The 20,408-nt window shown below is 45.0% G+C and overlaps 1 long non-coding RNA gene across 1 annotated transcript in view; it reads right to left on the bottom strand.

The window, feature by feature from the left end:
• The window catches only part of LOC116866987, a 50,509-nt gene extending 44,984 nt beyond the window's left edge, over window positions 1-5,525 (bottom strand). The window contains exons 1-2 of the long non-coding RNA XR_004382540.1: window positions 5,427-5,525; window positions 3,591-3,663 (exon numbers count right to left, since the gene is read on the bottom strand). This is a non-coding gene — a long non-coding RNA (uncharacterized LOC116866987). The remainder of the gene's footprint in view (window positions 1-3,590; window positions 3,664-5,426) is intronic.
• Between the last annotated feature and the right edge of the window lie 14,883 nt (window positions 5,526-20,408).

A 20,408-nucleotide genomic window follows, 5' to 3' on the forward strand; every position in this document is an offset into this window, starting at 1 on the left:
AGTTAAGGGGGAGTCCCTGTTGCAGCAGAGTGTGATCAAAACAATCTTTGTGTGTGTGTGTGTGTGTGTGTGTGTGTGTGTGTGTATACATATATATGTGGTTTTTTTTTCTGCTGAAGACTACTCTTCAAGACTTAATTCATGCAAGTCAAGAGAAAAGAGAAGAGCCATATTTAGCTATTTGTGATAGAAATTCAGAACTAGTCTCTGTTTAAATGTGTCTATGTAATGGCTTAGTAAATCTCAAGTCCTAACTTCATAAATACAAATGCTAAAATCTTTAAAGTATTAATTTATCCCTCCCTCACCACCTTTTCTTTGGAAATATAGTAATAGGTGGAAACACTAGGATAACTAGACAGGAGAAGGTAAAACAATTTTAAAACATTTTCTATGTATATTAAATCTTTTTTTTTTTTTTTTTTTTGGGTGAAGACAGGAATGCTATACTGGATCTGGGGAGATAAAGTATGATTCCTAGGCTTCTAAGAAAGAGCTCAGACTGGAAACTCAAAACACATTCTGGGTTTCCCCCTCCCATTTTTCTGGCAGTTACCAAGATGGGTGGTCAGGAGATGAAAGCAGTCTTTCAGCAGCACTCGCTGTGGGTCAGGTACTGTGCTATGTACATTACACATGTGCCCTTTTAATCTTTCAGTGAATACCATAGATGGTAATACAAGACAAGAAATCTGGTATCTAGAGAAGCTGTACACTTGGCCCGAGGTTATATAGCAAGAATGTGAAACAGAGGTTCAAACCCAAATCTGTCTAAAATCAAACCCTTGCCCTTTCTACCATGGCATGCTGCTAAACACCATATTGCTTTACGTTTCTCACTGAGGGCAGTTTGCTTCCTCATGGAAGCTCTTCTTTCTAAATGTTGAGTTATATCAAAAGTCCATGGGGTTAGTGACTGGTTAAAGACCTCTAAGATCGCTCCTACCACCGTGCCTTTGCACATGCAGTTTTTAAAATTCTGCTGAAATTCTCTTTTCCTTTTTTTTTTTTTGCCAATTAATTACTTCAGGTTTCTCCTGCAGACCTCAGTTTGGACATCATTTCTTCAACAAAGTCTTCCTTTCCTTTGCTCACTATTTCTTTTTCTTTTTTATTGCACTTTATTGTGCTCCACAGGTAATGTAGTTTTTACAAATTGAAGGTTTGGGAAAATAGCAAGAAAACTAGAATTCGAAGTGGAACCCGAAGATGTGACTGAATTGCTATAATCTCATGATAAAACTTTAGCGGATGAGGAGCTGCTTCTTCTGGATGAGCAAGAAAAGTGGTTTCTTGAGATGGAATCTACTCCCAGTGAAGGTATTCCTTGTAGGATATCACGCTCCAGATCAACTAATTGCTACTTTGCATATTTCATCAACCAGGCATTGGGCAGTCATCACTGAGCTTCTCCTATAGCTGCTGCATCGTCAAACATCCTTTCTGTGTCTGGGCAGTCGTAACTTAGCCCATATTCTATGGAGTGTGGATGAACATCCTCTCTGTCCTGGCTGAACTTCTGGAGATGTTGCAGCCAGGCAGTAGCATGGCAGGTGGTCATCTCATCCACGGAGGCTGCTTTGAGCAGCTTATGCAGTGCATATCCATCAATCAAAGAATGGACCATACTGGCCTATTTGGAGACTTTGGCCAGGGAGTTGCACAGGCTGACAGACTTGGGACTGTTGATATAAACAAGGCAGCGACTGCCCACTGTCCACCGCTTGGTTCCTCCATCTTCCAATTAGAGTTGCTCTGGAGCCGCTGTCTGCATCCAGCTTTTTTCAGACTCAACCCAGCCTCTGGTTCCTGTTCGTCTCCCACTACTTCTATTATATACTTTTAATAGCCCATACCTTTGATTGTGCAAGTTATCACAGATCCAATTTTATACTTATGCATGTGTTCAGAATAGATTCCTTTTTTTTTAGAGGTCAATTATTAGTCTCCTGTCCCTGAACAGTGACAGCTGGTAATTCTCATTTGTTGATGGGCTCCTGCTTCTGAGCTAGCATTGGATGAGGGAAATTGAAGACTTTTAAGACCCGTTCCCTGCCCACAAGGAACTAACAATCTGATTGGAAACACGTGGCAAACATATATTAATTAGTAAATTAGGGCCAGAATGTATACCATGGCAACTCAGTGAAAAAAGGTGGACTCCATTTATAAACCAGCCAGAAACCTGGAAAAGTAAAACCCTACACCAATACTAATTGTGTGCAAAACAGAATAGAGTCCCTAGCATAAGCACTCAAAGCCCATTTCGGTGCTGTGGGTCTCCCAGACCCCCATATTATGTCACTAGAAGTGACAGGTTTCATTCCCAATTGATACATACATGCAACAGCCACAGACTTATCTCTAGCCCAAGGGTGATTCTGTTATTGCCAGGGGAACCACTGGGAATCACAAACTAATATTGCCAATATTCCAGGGACTATGGCCAAGAAAAATGGCAGTTTCCTATGAATCAACCTAAAAGTTGAGACTTCTTCAATTTCTTATCTGAAAACACATTATCAGAACAAAGAACTGGAAAAGATGTTAGCTACATTGTGTAGTAGGATTTAGAAAAAAAAAATACAGACCTTATTAGTCTAGAAGACATTGATTGATGATGCTAAAAGTGATGCTGTTAAAAATAGTTACAATGCACAATTTCCTAGATCAAGCTGTCTTTGTCCATATCAGTTCATTCCATTTGTTATTTAGACAGCCTTTCCTTCTACACTCCTGAGCAACCTAGAGCATCTAAATCTGTAGGTGTTTTAAGTTGATGTTAACACGAGGCATTATAGGTTTCAGGAGAACTCTAGGCGAACTCAGTTTTTTTCTCACACAACCTAATGGTCAGAACCAGGGTTTTGCCATGTGACCTGCTGTCCCTATGACCATGAGTATACTTGTGCCACAAGAGAAAACTGCTTTCATGTTTCCCTTTTCTATTGCAGAACATAACTGTAATTTAAAAGTCTGTAATTTGGCATTTTTCAGTTTTATGGTTTCTTGATTAGACATCAAGAGGAAAAATTCTTGCTCTCATGGGAGTGGGATATTTTTGTAACCAGATACAAAAAAAAACTGATAACAATGCTTCTTGGAAAGGGAAACTTTCTCTTTACTGAGACTTTTGGACTGAGTTTCCTTATAATATTATGTATTATTTACTACCAATAATAAAAATTACTTTAAAAACAATTTAAAATATAAGTAGACAAAGCATTTTACTCAGAAAAGAACATGTTTCGATCCTGTTTATATCCTTTAGAAATGTTTATGTACTGTCCTGGTTCTTCTTTATGATTTTATCATTAGTGCGACTTTTTAGAAATAATTCTTAGGATCTGTGGGTGGCAGAACAGAAGATTCATATGATATAAATTGCTATATATTCTGCAAATATTTGTAACTACCTGTTATGTCATAGGTCAGGCCTAGGTATTTCCACCTTTCCATAACTTCTGGAAGGCTTCTTGTGTAAACACCCAAGCATTTTTTTTTTCTTTGAGATTTCTGTATGCTTAAAATGCTTTCCCGTAGACTAGTGGTGGTTTGTTCTCCATGAATGCAGCAACCAAGGAACTCACCTGCTGTGACAGTGATCCAGGGCAGAGAGGTAAGTCCCAGGTGTCTCATTAAGGCAAAGACTGCATTGATGACCTGCAGGTGAGAGAGAGGGTAGCCATACAAAGGGTGGGGGTCATTTTGAGTGACTTGCTGTAGAGACGAGTACAGAGACACCTTAATTCACAAAATTGTCGAATTACCCAAAAGCTGATTCCAAATTTCTGTCAACGGAATCCCACACACACAAAAAGAGCTTGTTAAATCAAAGAAGCTTCCTGCTTAAGACAAATTTTGTAAAGCCGCAGAACTTCTTCGTTTAATTCTATTTCATATAGATATATAGGTAAGAACAATGCCTTATATTTGCTTAAACTATTAGTTTTCAAAGCCCTTAGGCATACTTTATTTCTCTGAATCCTCACAAAAACGTTCTAAGAATCTCCCAACAATTTAATACACAAGGAAAAGGCAGCTTAGAACTGGACTCTTGCCCATGGAAACCTGGTAGGAAATGGCTGAGGTTTAAACCAGGACCTGGGAGTCCTACCTTCAGGCACTCAGCTAGCCCCACCACATGCCTCTCCAATTATAAGCAAGCTACATGTGACTTTGTTAGGGAAATGGGTTGGATTTTCATAAGACCACAACCATGAATGTGCCCCAACTACCCCATTTCTCCTATTCTTCCCCTCCAAACAACCTTCCTGGATCTGTAGCAGCCCATCTTCCCAAAGTTGGGTCAGGATTACGTCACTGTCTTCCCCCAGTATCTTTGCTAACAACTGGTTGAAGTTCAGGCTCCACAAACTGGCAGTCAAATGCTCTGCCCCATTGCGCCAACCCCCTTTCCCATTTCAGTATGCTATTTATTGCCCCTTACACTCCAACTAAGCAGACCAGTGTACCACCACCGTAGCACCCCAGCAGGGCACAGGCTAGGGTGAGGTGTGCCGCAAAACTCAAGGGGATGGCAAGGAACTCAGAAACCAATACAAATATTTTGATGGAATATTTTAAAAATTAATGCAAACAATGCATGATGAAAAATATCAAAATTTCAAAGAAAGACAGGGTCAGCATTACTGGTTTTTCCTTTTTCTTCAGACTCCAAAATTCCTCTGCTGTGCACCGTTAACTGATCTTGCAGCGACTTCTCCCTTGGCTACTTTTATTAATGATGTTTCCCAAAAGTTAGTTCTCATTACCCCTTTCCACACCAGTAACTTCTATTCTTCAATGCCCCAGCATTTATCTGTAGCCCTCTTCTGTTTTGAAAACCCATTTCCCTTAGTAACTGGTAGGACTTTGATAGCCATCTGAATCATTTTGGATCCTTTCCAGTGCCTTCTAAACCACAGTTGGCACTCGACACCTCTTTGCTTAAAAAAAAAAAAAAAAAAAAAAAAGCAGAAATCACAATCCTCACATTAGTTTTCTGTGGGGCCAAACAGGGAAGGGACCCAGATATAATTTGTTTGGTCCAGTGTTAAAAACAAACAAAAACCTGCACTTATTATCAAGATGTAAAAATCAGGATGTTTTCCATGAGAAAAAATCGAACTCTCTGCCATTAGAAGAATCGGAAAATTTAGCAAAGGTGGGCCTGAATTCTTCCATTACCGCACTGGGAGTTTGTATCAGAGCGCGCCTTTAGAGCCCTCTCCACTGCTTCGCGTCCTAGGCGGCTCACTTATTTGTATTACCTGCCAGGCCCCGTCGTTAGCCCTTTGGGTTAGCGACCCCAGGCTTGAGTGCACTGGATAAAACCCATGTGCTGGGCCCACTCTACTGTTAGAATAAATACTTCCTTGTCGTCCTTTCAGAGTCGTGCAGAGAGACTCACAGAAGCAGCTTACCTTTCCAGCCCACAAACTTCTCACAACCCGTGAAACTTGGCATTGCCTTCCGCACACCGTTTTTTTATCCCCCCTTGGCCCTTTGCTCTAGGGCCCCCTCCGCGGCACTGGCTCGTCCCTCCCTACCCTAGCCCCACATCTGCAGTCCCGAGTCCGGGCTGGATCTCCGGCCCCCCGCAGCCGCTCTCTGCCCCGGGCCAGGGCGCTCGGGCTCGCCCACGGCGGCACTGGGCATGCTCAGAGGCGGCCGCGGGGGCAGGTTTGCTTCGCAGGCGCTCGCACTCGGTGGCGGGCGGGCGCGCGGCTGCAGCTGGAGCTCCAGCGCCCGGAGTTGGAGTTGCCGGGAGTTTCCCCCCCTCAACCCCTCCCTCTTGGCGCGCGGCAGCGGGAGCCGGCGCGGGAGCCGCGAGCGGTGGCGAGCCAGCGCCCGGGCCGGCCGAACCTTGTCCGGAGCCCGGAGCCCCGTGCGGGGCAGCCCCCGGGGAGGAGTCTCGCCGGCTGGGACGCGTGCCGCACACTGGCACTGCCCCGGCACTAGCCGGGCTGCACGGTAGGGCCGGGGCGTGGGGGACCGGGCGGGAGAGGCAGAGGCCAGGCCGGGTTTTGGGGGGGGGGGGGGATGCGGCTGCAGTAGCCGCGGCGGTCGGGGCACCCCGAGCTCGGTCCAATGCGGGCGGCCGGAGCAGAGACCCCACTGCGGGGCCCTGGGAGTAGGGAGGCGCCCAGAGAGATGCGTTCAACTTGGCGGGCGGCGGGAGAGGGGGCTGCGCGCCCAGGCGCAGCTGCTTTGTGCGCGCAGTGAGGGACTCGGTCCCTGGTTCTCCCCAGACCTGGGACCCAGTGTGCGGGGAGGATTAGGCAAGCCGCGGAGCGGAGCAGTTTTCTCCGAGAAAGTTGAGGATGGAGCCCTTCTTTCCGCGCTGTCGCCGCGGTAGGGTGAGTCCCGAGGGTGCCGCCCCGAGACCCTGGTGTGGAGGAGCCGAGTGGGTCGCTGCGCCCCTGGCCTGAGTTCCTTCATCCCTGGTGGAAATCCGCGATTCACCAGATTTCTTACGTGGGGTCTTCTAGGAAAATCATTCCTGCCAAAAGTGAGATAGCCTGTCCGGGCGGCACTGCTCCCTACCTCCAGATCGTGTAGCTGGGCGCAGCCCCCTCCCCAACCTCCGACGTGGTCAGGGGCGCCCGGTTCCGAGTTAGCGCGGGTAGCGCGGGTCGGAATCGAGCCCCACACACCTGGGGCGATATGGCTGGGGTAGGCGGATGGTACAGTTTTTCGTCCAGCCTTCCCTCAGGTTTACAGCACCCCGCCAACCCCACCCTGCTCATCTTCGCAGAGGACAGGACTTAAAGGGAAGGACCAGATGGAGGGTTTGAGTTGACATTCTGATCCTTAGGAGAGGGTGCCTGGATTTATCTGCCTTGGGCTCTGGCCCCAGGACTTCATAAGGAATCCTCCCTTTAATTATTCTTCCTTGGGGACTGGGTGGGAAAGAACAGGGCCAGTGCGTCCACCAGAATGTCCGCCTCATTCCACAGGCTCCTAACATCGCGTTGCAGGCCATCCCAAGACCCTGGAACTGGCATTGTGCAGGTTGCCCGGGTGTGGAGGATGCTGCCGGTTTCTTCTAGCTCCACTTTTTTCACTTCTTGTTTTGAGTTTTGGGGTTTTGCCCGCACACGAGTCAGAGCTGTGCTGTCATAACCCCTGGGGTGGGGGTAGGATGGGGAGGGGGGAGTGGTGGTGAAGGAGCTTCAGCCAGGCAGTGAGACGCTTTTCGCCTCAGAGGCTGCTAGTGGGAATTGGTCCAGAAATGATTCTGCGGGCTAGAAATATGCCTCTCTCTCTCTCTCTCTCTCTCTCCCTCCTTTTTTTCTTTTTTGGCTGAACACCTTGGCTGTTGGATTTGTGTGTTAGGTTCTTAAAGGGGCACCCACACACTGCTCGGGTGCTGTGCTTTAGGGGCTCATCGTTTCTGCTGCATGTTTTTCTTTTTGCTTTTTCCCTGGGGTTAATCTGCTTTGGGGTGGATTTCCAGCTGTGGGACTCACATGGCGTGGGTATACAGGTTCTAGAGTCCAACCTGAGGTCAAGTTTTGGCTTGACAGCTGATGACTGTGCTGATACACAAGTAACCACTCTGACCTTCAGTTTCCTCTCTGTCAAATGGGGACGCTAGGGGCCTTCTCTCCTTTCATTGCAGGATTGTTGTGAGACTTGGGTGAGATAATAGAAATGAAAGTTCTAAGAAAACTTGAAAGCACCATTCAGATCTTACTGTGCCTGTGCTCTTTACTCAGTTTTTTTCTGAATTAATGAATACTTTTAATTATAATAAGACACCTAAGCCTTCTCCCCTCTACCCACTCCTCACTGAGATGCTTAGTTGCTCAGTTCTTTGGAAATAGTTGTTTATCCTTTTTTTTTTTCTTTTCCTAAAATCCACCTCTCTTGATTTTAAGGGTTGAGGTTGAGCCCTCATATTTATCTGAGGAAAGGAGCCTGGTGTAGATTAGGAGATCTCCAGGGTTGCCTTATCAATGTTCAGAGTCCTGGGCCCCAAAATTGGCATATCCGCTAGACCCCTATGAAGACAATTAAGGTTGATGAGTCAGCAGACCCTGGGCTGGAGCTCTGACTTGGCCTCCAACAGTGACCTTGAACTAAGGATTTAACCCCTCATCAGTCTGAGATTAAGAGCCAGTAGTCACCAAAAACAAGAAAGGGTGGGATTTCCTCTCACTGGGCTAATAAGGGTTTAATCCAGCTCCTGCGCCTCCCAGGTGCTGCATCTTCCCTAATCCTAGAGCAGGGGTTCTCAATCCTGAGCATCAGAGTCAGCTGGAGGGCTTGTTAAAACAAAGTGCTGGGCTGCACTGCCAGAGTCTCTGATTCTCTAGGTCTAGGATGGAGGAAAGGGGGCCCAAGAATTTGTATCTCTGACTAGTTCCAGATGATGCCAGTGCTGCTAGTCCAAGGACCATGCCAACAGAATCACTAACTTACAGCAGGGAGGTGTGTGTGCGTGAGAGAGAAAAAGAGAGAGGTGAGGTTTGTTCTGAAATGCGATTATTTTAATACTTCACATACAGAGCTAGGGTGTTTTAGGAACTTACCTAAAGCATTTTGTATTTCCAGTACCTGTGTCACTTACGGTGGTCTTCAAATGAATGAATCTTACCCACATAGGAAGATAGGATTCCACCGTCTCTTTCACACTGTAGAATACTCAGCCTCTGGTTTCTAGGTGACTCCTGAGTGGACTGAGATTGGTGACCCTGCTATTGACAAGTCCTTTCTTTGGGGATCTCGGACATTTGTGCGGGGGGTGGGGTGCATAAAGTTATGGCAGCTTGAACCTTAAGATTGGATACCAGGTCGAATAGCTATAAGCAAGTGTTTAAAACAAACCAAACCAAAAAAACCCTGGCAATGTGCTGCCTTCTCTGAATGGACAGCTTACGCAGAACTGGGGGGTGAGGAGAGAAGGTGAAGTATACTTCATGACATGTTCTGTGGTGGTCACACCTGGCAAAGGCCTTCCATTCCTCTGTCAATGGTGGTGTCGGAGGTGAATGAGATCCTCTCTCTCTGAGGGGAAGGAAGGCTGACTTCGGGGGCAGCTGTGCAGTATATCAGCCTCTCTGTATCATTTTGCTAATAATCAAGGACTGTTTGCGCACAACCCAATCTTACGCTCTTCTTGCCCCCCAAGCTAGGGTGCTGGGCTGAGAATCCACCATGACTAGTTGCGGCCTTGAACTTTAACTGCTTTGTATCAGAGAGGCCTTGGGAGGGTGCCTGCTGGAGTTGGGCGGGCCCCTAAGATGACATCCTAAAGAAAGAATAAGGTTTATGTAGCACCCAAATGACTAGTTGTAAGAGGAGATCCGAACTTTAATAAGTTCTTATGTTGCCTTGCCAAATGGAATCCCAGCTGACCACAGGCTTTATCTTAGCCTTCCATTTGTGCTTTGTTTTCATTTTAAGATGATTAGCACTAGAGAGACCTATCAGTAAAATCAGAAACCTATTCAAAAACTCAAGTGTACCATTTAGTGTTTTAGTAGATAAAACTGCAAGGCCCATGCCTGTCTTCCTGATGGTAATCAGCACACGGTGAAGAAACACCTTCCGGTTGTAATTCTTCAGATTCACTAGCTAATTTAAATGGTTTCTCCTACTTAACATGAGTAGGGAACATTTCTATTTTAAAATTCTTTCCCATAACTTGATGTTTATATTTTGGGTGTTACCCCTACTTTTCACTGCTAGGATTTTTTTTTCCAGTGTGGGGGAGGCTTCTTTCCTTATCCCTGTCGTTAGTTTTTCTTAGCACGTGACCACTTTGTGTCTTCACTCCCTTGGATAAGTCTGTTGTGAGACTGTCGTTATGAGACCTTAGTTCTCTTTGGTCTTTGGACTGTTCGGGGTTGTAGCGAGTCACAGCCCATTCCTGGAACACTGGTCTCCGCAACCCTCCTAGAGAGTGCTTAAACGAAAACCCGGGTTGCCTGATACTAGCTCAATTCTAAAATACACCCCCCCCCACATTATATCATTTTTCAATTTCAGAAATCTGGATGGGTCTTCAAAACTATGAACACTTTTAATGTATGTTTTATTCTTTTTCTGTAAACCTACATGGAAATAGAGGGACTTCCAATTGACAATATTTTAAAACAAAGCAAATTTGGTTCCTTACACGGGTAGAAAATATGGTTTCTACTCCCTGCTGTCCAGATGATAGAATTAAGCAGCAATTGAATTAGCTCAGCAGTTTCTGGAGTACATCAGAAAAATCCTATTGGGGTGGCCATTAATAGGTATGTTCTTGAAAAGGGCAGATCAATTTGGAAGTGCTTCCTGTTATTTTTCCCTCTTAGAGATTCTCAACATGTGCATCATCATATCAAAGTCTCTGAAAAGTACCAGAGTTAACAGCCTCAACAACAACATCTTGGTTGTATTTATTCAATTAAACATTTCCCAAAATGCAATGTTTTTGAGGTTATGTGTGGATCTTCTAATACTCCATTACCACATTAGTACATCCCAACAATTCTAATATGCTAATTAACCTCAGCTATGGGTGGGCTGGTTTCACCTAGTTTCCATGGTGGGGATAAACTGTGAAAATGTAAATGATGGGTGGTTGTACTTCTTTAGAGAAGAGAAGGGGCGTTTTAGGTTGGTGGCATAATGGAGCAGGAGTATGAAGGATTGTACTTGTGCCTGCATGTCAGTAATTTTCAGAGCACACAGGAAAAGGATCATGCCTCGCACAGGATAAGACTGAGTCTGTGTTGGTGGTCAAAGAACCTGCTGTTCTTTCTCGATTCTTTGAATTCACTGAAGTAGCCATGAGTTCTGGTGACCACAGAAGAGCTACTTGTGGAGAAAGAGGAGGGGGGCCCAACACTCAGGTTAAAAACAAGGAAGGGCACATGAGACACAAAGAGAATCAGTGTTTCTAGGCCTTTAGAGGACAGTGGGTCCAAGTACAGAGGGAAGTCCAGCTGAAGAGTCTTGGGTATTTGGAAGAAGAGCTTTCCAGGAAGAGAGGGTGTGCCCAGAGTTTCAAAAAATAGCATGAAGGAAGAAGTCTTACCACTCAGTGATAAAAAGGCAACCCAATTTTAAATTAACATTAAAATAGACATTTTTTTAAAGATTTTATTTATTCATTTGACAGAGATACAGAGACAGAGATGGCGAGAGAGAGCACAAGCAGGGGGAGGGGCAGAGGGAGAGGGAGGGAGAAGCAGACTCCCCACTGAGTTAGGAGCCCAACATGAGGCTCAATCCCAGGACCTACAGATCATGACCTGAGCTGAAAGCAGATGCTTAACCATCTGAGCCACCCAGGCGTCCCTTAAATAGACATTTCTTTAAAGAAGATACACAAATGGCAATAAGTGAATGAAAAGATGCTCAAAACCATTAGTCGTTAGGGAAATACAAATCGAAACCATGTAATATCTCACACTCATCAGGATAGCTGTTATTAAAAGGATGTAAAAGACCAATTGTTGGTGAGGATGTGGAGAAATGGGCACCCTTGTACTTTCCATTGGTGCTGGGAATGTAGAATAGTGTAGCCACTTTGGAAAACAGGCAGTTCCTCAACCCACTACACAGAGGTACCCAAGCACCAGTTTCATTCCTGGTCATATACCCAAGAGAACAGAAAACATGTTCACATAAACACCTAGACAGAAATGTTCACAACAGCATTATTCATAACAGCCAAAAAGCGGAAACAGCCCAAATGCTCACCAGCTGATGAATGGATAAACAAAGTGTGGGGTATCCATACGATGGAATATAGTTCAGCTATACAAAGGAATGCAGTTTGATTCGGGCTACATGCTTGAAAACATGCTATGTGAAAGAAGCCAGACCCAAACGGCCCTATGGTGTATGATTTCATTTGTATGAAATGTCCAGAATAGGCAAATCCGTAGTGACAGAAGGTGTATTAGTGGTCGCCAGGGGCTAGGGAGATGGGGAGAATGGGGAGTGATTATTGATGGGTACAGGTTTCTTTTTGGGGTGATGAAAAATGTTCTGGAATCAGTGGTGATGATTACATAACTTTGTGAATACAAACTATTGAATTGGAGTCTCTAAAATAGTGAATTTTATGAGGTATGAATTCTATCAGGATAAAAAGGCAAGAAGGCTGGAACAAAAATAGTAAGAAAAAAATGGTCAGAGAGCTGTAGAACTCTAGCGTATTCATTTCAGGACAGATTTTCTTTTTGGGGAAAAGAAAATATCTAGATGATTCCTTTGTCCTTGCTGTCTTTGAGTCTTCTAGGGTTTTCCTGTTACTTTATGATCCAGATCCTTCTCCTGAATTAATGGCGCTTTGCTCCAAGTGGCTTCTGAGTCAGTGAGATAGGTTTTGTGGCATGAGCCTTGGGATCACCAGATCGGAGTATGTTTCTGGACTTCCCTCCAGAGACAAATTCCATATGCGGACTTCCTTGCTGTGACCCACCAAAGGGCAATAGGCTCTTCTGACTGGCAGCTTACGTTTAGCTCCTCCCTTAAGATTTGACTGTGACAGATGTCTTAGTGTCATCTTCCAATTTGTTTATGGAGGCCTGTCAAGACTGCCCTTCAAAAAAATCTCTGTCTGAAGCAGAGTTCAGGTGCCATTTGGCATTACACAAGCATCAGTGTGTTTGGACCCAAGAGTCATGATACTATAGGAGTTTTTAACTCCAGTGGAGCTGAGGCTACCATCCCCCTAGGAGAGATGCTTCTTCTCTCTTCAGCGCTGTAGCATAGCTGGGCTTCTTAAACTCATGGGCAGAAACACCCTGGGGATCTTGTTAAAGTGCTGAGTTTGATTCAGTAGGCCGGGGCTTGGGGCCTGAGATCCTGCTGTTTGAACAAGCTCCCACTATGTGCTTGCTGCTGGTCCGCGATCACTCTGAGTAGAAGCCAGTGCAGTGTGGAACAGATGGCCTTGGACTAAAGCAGAGCTGAGTAGCTCTGAGTAGTGGCTCTGCCGCTAATTTACTTGGGGAACTTGGGCGAGGTAGGTCACATCTGAGCTACAACTTTCTTCTCTGTAACATCAGAGTAAGACATAACTCACAGAAAAGTGCCTAACCTAGTGGGCCTGGAATGCTGCCTCTTTGCCTCCTCCTTCTGTAAAGGGCTAAGAATTCCACAGTCAGGACTAAGGGAAAGAAACATGTGGAAGAAAGCCAAGGGCTTCACAGGGGTTTTTGATTTGCATGGATGGGGTTAGGGTGAGGAGAGGATGTAGTAGATGAAGCATGAAACCTGGTCCTCACGATTTGAAACCTGATTGATTTTCAAATTACCATAGCTTTGGTAAAGTCACTGTGCTAGTCTCAGCTGAGTCCAGATAACTTTTAGGTGTCAGGTCTTTACTTGGCTTTGATGTGTTGATTTTTCCTTTTTTTTTTTTTTTTAAGATTTTATATCTCTGAGAGAGAGCGCACAAGTATTTTATTTTTTAAAAGATTTTATTTATTTGAGAGAGTGAGCACAAGTAAGGGAAGTGGCAGAGGGAGGTGAGCAGGGAGCCCAACACAGGGCTTGATCCCAGGACCCTGAGATCATGACCTGAGCCAAAGGCAGATGCTTAACCAACTGAGCCACCCAGGGACCCCAGAGTTGGTTTCTTTTTGACCAGAAGGTCATCTCTGAGCTGTTCAGTTGGTGGTCTCTGCCCATCCCTGCCTAGCTGCCTACTCCCTCCCTTAGTGACCTTTATCTCTTTCCCAGACAGGAAATAAAGGAAGCTAAAATGCAAACCGCTGGACTTCAAGAACAGCATGGATGAAAGTTTCTGGGGATGAGGGTGAAAGTATTTGTGTCATTATCGACTTTAGAAAATCTGGGCGTTTTGTTAATTTGCTTTCCATGAATCTATTAACTCTGGGAAGGTTGGATTGAATTAGGTTAATGGGGAAAAAGGGATGAGGAAGAAGTGGGAACTAAATCTTGGCACTGGCTGTAATTTTCCAATCTGGAGCTTGTGTTGTTTGCCCACCGTGTCTTCATTTTCCTGCCAGCCTGGCTCGTGGGGCTGGTTTTGAGGCTGGCGTGAATGACCCCTGTGAGAGTGGTCTGGGCTCTAAGAGGGCGCACCAGCACTCCCCAGGGCTGGCTGAGGTAGCAGCATCTGTGTAGGGTTACACAAGGTGAGTCAACGTTTGTTAACTTTTGTCTCTATCTCCTTTATCCTCATTTGAAGGGAGAGGAAATAAGAGATTGTGTTTACACTTCAGTGAAGTGGACAGATCCTTTTCACTTTCTGCTGGGGACAAAAAATAGACACGAGTAGTTCCTAAGGTTTTAACAAATCCCTAAGTGCAGTAAGTCAGACTAGTTTCCAAGCCTTCACAGCCCGAAATTACTTGCTTTCCTAAGGACGGCGATGTCACCCTGTGAGGCCCAGTTTCACCCTCTTGTTTGACTGTTTGGTGGATTGGCCCGTGTGGCTCTTTCATGCCCGATTTTGAAGAGAATGAGATTATTCACTTAGTTATGGTGCTGGGGCTGGGCATTTAATCTGATGTTGCACCAACGTCAAGCAATCAAAGATAAGATTCCGGCTGAAGCCCAACACACTAGGCCTCACTGGCACTTCCTCCAGAAGGTGGAGGAGGAGTGTTGCTCAGAAGTGGGAAAGATCCGATTTCGGAGGCGAGTGAGCGTGTGTGCTCTAATCTCCTTGCCGCTCATGACCACTGTGCATAAGGAAGCTTGGCCAGAGAGGGTCTGGCTCACCCAGCTCTTTATTTTGAGACTGCCGGGAAAAATGTCGCCTCACACAGGGTCAGGTGAAAGCCAGCGGTATCTAGTGGTTGAGAAGTTACTATTCTTGAAGTGATTAATCTACCCTATCATTAAGTCACAATAAGGAAGCGGTCCTGCTGCTGAGGAGGAACGAGGTATATAAAGCTGGGGGTTCCTGAAGGAAGGCCTTTTCAAATTAAATCCTTGTGCAACTATAACAGTAGTTAAAAACAAAAAACATCTGGCCCTGCAGGTAAAAATTTGGTGCTTATCAGAAGAGCTCAGTGGTCATAAAATGGACATACTTCCAAGTTCATCCACATTGCCAACCACACAGCCACTGATTTTTAAAAATGGGACAGGGAGTCCTGAATTTAGGCACCTGGTTTTGGAATAGCCCTTGTTCTCCAGCCCCACTGGGCTGTGAACGCCTCCCAAGGCTGGGATCTTCATTTTTGTGTCCCCGAGTCCTAGCATGTCTGACATATAGGGGAGAATCAATAAAAATAGACTGAGCTGGGCAGCTGCTTTCTTCTGGGATTTCCCTCCACTGTGCTGTCCATTAGTTTTTCTCTTATTTTTCGTATTTAACATTTCCCTGGAGATTGTGATGTGCTAACATAGAACACAGTTCTAAGCACTTCACAAATACTGATTCCTCTTGTCTGCATGACCCACCCTCAGACGCAGGTAGTGCTGGGTACTTCCCCTTACTTTCCAGTTGGAGGGTTTGTAGTATTTCCGATGTGAGCTGAAAAGCACTGTTTATGATGGAAAGCTTATTACAGAGCAGTTCATGATACAGCTGTGCAAACGGAAAGTCTACTAACTCAAGTTAGCATTGAAAGGTAATTTCATAAATAAAGAACCTATGCTACCACCCTAAAACTCTTGAAAGGAAGCCCTGCCACCTAGAGCTCCTCAAAATTTCCCTGATTCTCCTCAGGTTCTCCTGCTTCTCAATGGCGTCCGCTGTAGGACGTGATGATGTCCTGCCAGTTTGTGGTCTGCAGAGTGTCCTCACTAGATTTTATCTGAGACTCATCATTACCTAGCTGGTTTCTCTAAATGAGAGCATTGAGGCCCAGGGAGTCAAACTCTTTCTGAGTTCTGGGCTCCCCCTGGTCAGGGCAGGGAGCAGGCACAGGTGGGAGCAGGACCCAGTGCCTCTTGCTGTTCTCACTAGGCCCGAGTGCGGACATACATTTACACTAAGGGAAGTTGAATGGGTTTGCCCTGTTTGGCATTGCACAGGAGGAGGCATTTAGATGGGTTTGCTTTAAAAAAAAATTTATTTTTTAAACTTAACATAAATGCAGAAACAAGGACAGGCTACACGGGTCCAGTGTAGGGAATTTCTACTCCATGAGCACATCCACTTAGTCTTAACGCACATGAAGAAAGAGAGCCACTAGCACCCCAGAATCTCTCCTTGGGCTGGCTGGTAACCTCCTTCTCCGTGGTAGCCACTGTCCTGACTTCTAACACTGGGGATCGCTTTTGCCAGTTTTTGAGTTTCATCTGAGTACAGTCCTCCTTTTGTATTCTTTCATGTCTGACTCCTTTTAGTGTTGTGAGATTCATTGCTATTGCTCATGGAGCAGAATCTTGACTGTATTCTGTTGTTTTAATATACCACAATTCTTAATTACAGACGTTTGAGCTGTTTCCAGTTAGGGGCTGTTATAAAGCTGCAGTGAGCATTCATAGACCTAGGTCTTTTGGGACATACGAGTATGCGTCGCTGGTGTGTGTGTGTGTGTGTGTGTGTGTGTGGCCGTTCTTGCTGGGTCTTGTGACATGAATGCATTTAGCTCTAGTAGATAGAGCCAAGCAGTTTTCCAGTATGTCACTCAAATTTATAGCCCCATCTGGTGCAAACGAGAGTTCCCTTTTTCCACGTTCTTGCCAATACTTAGAGAAGTCATTTTCATTTTAGCTATTTCAGATGTTTGTGTAGATGTCTCTTCTTACGGTTTTTAGTTCATATTTCCCTTATCACCATGTGAAGCTTAGTGTCTTGCATGTGTATGTTGGCATTTAGGTATCCTCTTTTGTGAGGTCTCTTGCCTGGTTTTCAATTGTGTGATTTGTTTTACTTTTTATTTATTTTTAATATTTTATTTATTTATTTGACAGATCACAAGTAGGCAGCTAGGCAGGCAGAGATAGGCAGGCAGAGAGGGAGGAGGAAGCAGGTTCCCGCAGAGCAGAGAGCTGGATGTGGGGCTCGATCCCAGGACCCTGGGATCATGACCTGAGCCGAAGGCAGAGGCTTTAACCCACTGAGCCACATAGGTGCCCCTATTTATTTTTTTAAATTTTATTTATTTATTTGACAGAGTGAGAGTGGTATCTCACTCTGTCAAATAAGGTAGACAGATCCTTTGCCCTTTGCCCGTATGTTAAATAAGCAGGGGGCAAAGGAGAGGGAGAAGCAGGCTCCCCGCTGAGCAAGGAGCCCCATGTGGGACTTGATCCCAGGACCCTGTGATCATGAACTGAGCTGAAGGCAGACACTTAACCAACTGAGCCACCCAGGCACCTGTTTTACTTTCTAAAAGAAAATGAGAGTTCCATAGAAACATCTATGAGAAGTCCTTGAAACCTATATAGTAATGGGGGTCACCTGTCAGTGGTGTCTAATTGTTTTCTCAAACATAATTTCTGGAGAGTCCCCACTGTGGGAGTCACAGCTCGATGAGGTGGGATGAGGATATGAAGAGGCATAAAGCCCTTAGTGGGAACTTGCTGAAAAGTTGGGGAGTCCCAGGGTATGTGACTCATCGCAATTATAAATCGTGAGGTCACCTGAAAGCTTCAAAGTACCTAGCCTATAAGTGAATTTGCCTTTTATGGCAGTCTGGGTGATTGTACATCCAGCTCCAAAAGTGTTGCTGAAAACATTTTGGAATTTGAGTACATTGTTTTGTCTATTTTTAGCTTGTTTCCAAAATGCCCTTCGAGCCTGTATTTGATTTTGGGAAATAGCAGAAGACCTCCAAGAACCCAGTCAGTGAATTGGGAGGGTGTTTCATGGCTGACTTAAAAACAAAACCTTATTTTTGAGGCTACACCTATAAGGGAGGAACTTCCCTGCAGGAGTAAAGAGGGTAGATTTAGCAGGAGACAGCATGGTTCTGAGTGCCTGCCTCACTTTCACAATCTCTTATCCTTACGGTAACCTAGGAGCTGTTACTGCTCTTGAGGGTCCCACATTAGAGATGGAAAGTCGGAGATTTAGAAGGAGACAGAGAGCATGATTAGGAGTCAAAACTGGCTCTGCCTTATCTGAGGGCCACTAGCTTTGCTTTTCCCCACCTTACCTCCCTTCTGACAAAGTGATGAAGGAACTTTGGACTGTGAAGATCTAGTTGTCTCCTGTCCTGTTATAGACCCCCAGAAACTGCCCCAGGGGACAGAAGTCAGTCAGGCTTCAGGGCACTTGTCCTTCCCAAACACAGTCCCTGAGGCCCTGCTATTCAAGAGAGCAGCTTCAGGCTTTACAACGTCCTGACCAGACTAGTCTGACCTGTAGGCCTTACCCTGCCTGTTCTTCTTCCTGGCTGGCAAGCAGCCACCCAGGAAACCCTCTTATAAAGACAAGACGTGTTGATGAATATTGTCACTATTGGAAGCTATATTCTGCAGAGAATGTAATCTTTCTCGAGATGGGTACTTATATAAGATATAAGTGTGTATATATATATGTGTGTGTGTGTATATATATGCTTATATGAGCTTATATAAAATATGACCTCTGACCAACAGAGGCAAAATACTGCTGAGCTCTTTAATAGTCATTTGTTCCTAATCTTAAAGTCATCTATTAGTTTTGTCTGAAACTGAGTGGGTTAATGCCTTTGGCATGTGGTACAGATTTTCCAAAATAATCCCTGAAAAGAATACCCTGGGTAGACTGTTTTCTGATAGATCCTGGGGCATCCAGCTGCCTCTGAGATGTGGGAGTCCTAGGAGAGCTGTGGAATAAATACAGTAAACCATCCCAGAGGCTTATTCTCACCCTTTTTTGGCTCATGGACCTCAACAAGCTGGCCTTCTTCCATCAAGATCAGGAAATGTTGGGTGCCTGGGTGGCTCAGTGGTTAAAGCCTCTGCCTTCGGCTCAGGTCATGATCCCAGGGTCCTGGGATGGAGCCTCACGTCGGGCTCTCTGCTCAGCAGGGAGCCTGCCTCCTCCTCCTCTTTCTCTCTGCTTGCCTCTCTGCCTACTTGTAATCTGTCTGTCAAATAAATAAAAATCGTTAAAAAAAAAAATCAGGAAATGTTATCTAAAAGCTAAGTACATAGGAGGGCACCTGGGTGGCACCGTCAGCTGAGCATCTGACTCTTTGTTTTGGCTCAGGTCATGTCTCAGGGTTGTGAGATCGAGCCCCAGGTCGGCTCCAGACTCATCACAGGATCTGCTTGAGATCCTCTACCTCTGCCCCTCCCCCCACTTGCACACTCACACGTGCGCACTCTCTCTCTAAAATAAGTAAATACATCTTAAAAAAAAAAAAAAACCTGAGTACATAGAAAGCAGAAGCTACACCAATTATTCTGGCTCAAAGCAGGGGCAAAGAAGCCTCTGGACTTCTCTTACAATGGCACAGTAGAGTGGTTTCTTTGTTTGGTGGCTTTCTTTATACTTAGCACCTATATCCTACACAGCCTCAGTTTTCAGGGCACAGCTCTGGGTGATGGGTAACCAGATAACCAAATCATTTCCTGTGCATATTAAAAATTTATTTTATTTCTCTTCACACAATTTTCCTGGATAAAATGAGGTGTGTGAGGGGAGAAAAATGTGCAGCTGTTTTAATGAAAACCTTCCTGGTGAAATATTCATTTTCCTTGCAAATTTAATTCCTGTAGAGAATTTCAGGGCAGGTGTGAAGAGCCAGGTGTTACTAAGGAGCAGTTGTCCCCAGTGGCTGTGAAGATCTACCTGCTGGGGCTGCCTTCCCTGTTTTCTTAGCAGATTACATTATCCTATATACATGTGTAACTTGTACGTCTCAGATTTGGACTTGGCAGGTGGATGTCTGAACTTACTCACCTCCTGCCAAAAAAAAAGAAGCTTATAAATAGTACTTTGTATTCTGAGTTTACAGTACACTGAGTAAACACAAGATATACATTGTGATGGCGGGGGAGAACCACCCCCATCCTTATTTTTTGAGTGGGTGTGACTAATGACTAGTTCCTGGATGTGTAACTAGGATGTAGGTCATGGTTCCACTGTTGTTTGGCAGAGCTACAGCAAACGCTGTCTCCCTATAGGTCACTGTGTTACCTTACAAGTACAAGTGTCTAGAGTTTTTCTACCCTGAGAATTTTTCTACACAGATTTTTTAAAATAATCCTCTTTGTTTGGGGATAAGGAGCTCATTTCAGTGAATACCTGAGGCTTCCTTAATATATTAATCATACTAATAGTTAATCATCACACACATAGTGTGTCAGGCACTGTGCTAGGAGTGTTTGGTGGAGGAGAGCCTCCCTTCTTGTGAGAGAGTGTACTGCCCAGTTCATGAATCATTTAATAAAGCCAGTTAGATCTTCCAAAAGGTGTTTCATGGATTCTGACAACTCTGTTAGTGAGGTGCTGTCATTCACCCCATTTTATGGAAAGCAGGGCCACAGTTCCTTGGGCCTGGGGTCCACAGCCCAGCATTGTGACCCTGAGTCAG

Source organism: Lontra canadensis, unplaced genomic scaffold (assembly GCF_010015895.1).
Source record: "Lontra canadensis isolate GAN:19392208 unplaced genomic scaffold, GSC_riverotter_1.0 scaffold12, whole genome shotgun sequence".
NCBI lineage: Eukaryota > Metazoa > Chordata > Mammalia > Carnivora > Mustelidae > Lontra > Lontra canadensis.